The 1,045-nt window shown below is 38.5% G+C and overlaps 1 protein-coding gene across 1 annotated transcript in view; it reads right to left on the bottom strand.

Annotated features, from left to right (window-relative positions):
• The window catches only part of LOC107555987 (arf-GAP with coiled-coil, ANK repeat and PH domain-containing protein 3-like), a 53,490-nt gene that overhangs the window by 2,382 nt on the left and 50,063 nt on the right, over window positions 1-1,045 (bottom strand). The window lies entirely within an intron of this gene.

Below are 1,045 nucleotides of genomic sequence, written 5' to 3' on the forward strand. Positions count from 1 at the left end.
AAATGCGCATGACAATCGCATTCGATTAATCGTGCAGCCCTACATCACACTATAAATTACAATAAAAACACAGAAATCAACTGCATTAATGGTGAAAAACCCCACCCCCACAATTGACTGTCTGCAAAAGTCTTCGTAATTCCTTAAACAAACACCGCTGTTGCTCAGGAATCGCAGACTGATGCAGAGCGTGTCGTAAGAGAGAAAGAGCAGAGCAGAAATATGAGCTCAAGATTTTGTCCGTTTTATTGTTTGTCAGTGTTTCAAAAGACAAGCTTCTTTTTATAGATTTCTGTCGTACAAACAATACAAGAATGTCTCCAAACACAGAATGTCATCTAACAGTGTGAAAACAGATTGTACCGAATGTTGCAAGAGAAAACGAGTTAAAGGTCTGAACGCAAGAATCACAGCGAGAGAGCAAGCAGTCGAGAACAGTTCAAAGGTCAAAGCATATTCACAGCACAGTAGTTAAGAAGCATTTTTCCGTTCAACTTTGTTTAAAACACATCCAGACACAACGACTGAACTGGTCCCTTGATGGCAAGTATCTATTCTACACACTGTCTCTATTTTCAGATATTAAAAATGAAATTTCAGCTCACCGAATGTTTCTGAAAATATACAATTAAGCACATTTTTATTGAGATGAACGTTTGCACTGAAAAGATATTCTACCTGTTTAAAGGTGAAGTGTATAGTTTTGTTTTCAGTATTTGAATATTTTTCACTGTCAGCTTAATTCGAAGAAACTAAGTAAGCCATTTGTAAATTGAATCCCCCGAAAAGCTTAAACACACTATCAGTCTATCAAACCAATGCTCTGACCAGCCTGACATAGTAACAGTGGCTCAACCAATGGCATGAGTTTGGGGGCGGGTCTATTTGTTTGTTGACCAATTGCAGACTGGGAGAGTGTTTGGTTTGTATCTGCCAATATTATTGTTAGTATTTTTACGTTTCACCTTTACTTGCAAAAATCCACCCACAAATGCGAGTGTCGCATAGAATCCTATCCCCCTTAAGCCCCGTTCACACCAAGAAC

The sequence above is a fragment of the Sinocyclocheilus grahami genome, unplaced genomic scaffold (genome assembly GCF_001515645.1).
Source record: "Sinocyclocheilus grahami isolate Dianchi unplaced genomic scaffold, SAMN03320097.WGS_v1.1 scaffold552.1, whole genome shotgun sequence".
In the NCBI taxonomy this organism is placed as follows: Eukaryota; Metazoa; Chordata; class Actinopteri; order Cypriniformes; family Cyprinidae; genus Sinocyclocheilus; species Sinocyclocheilus grahami.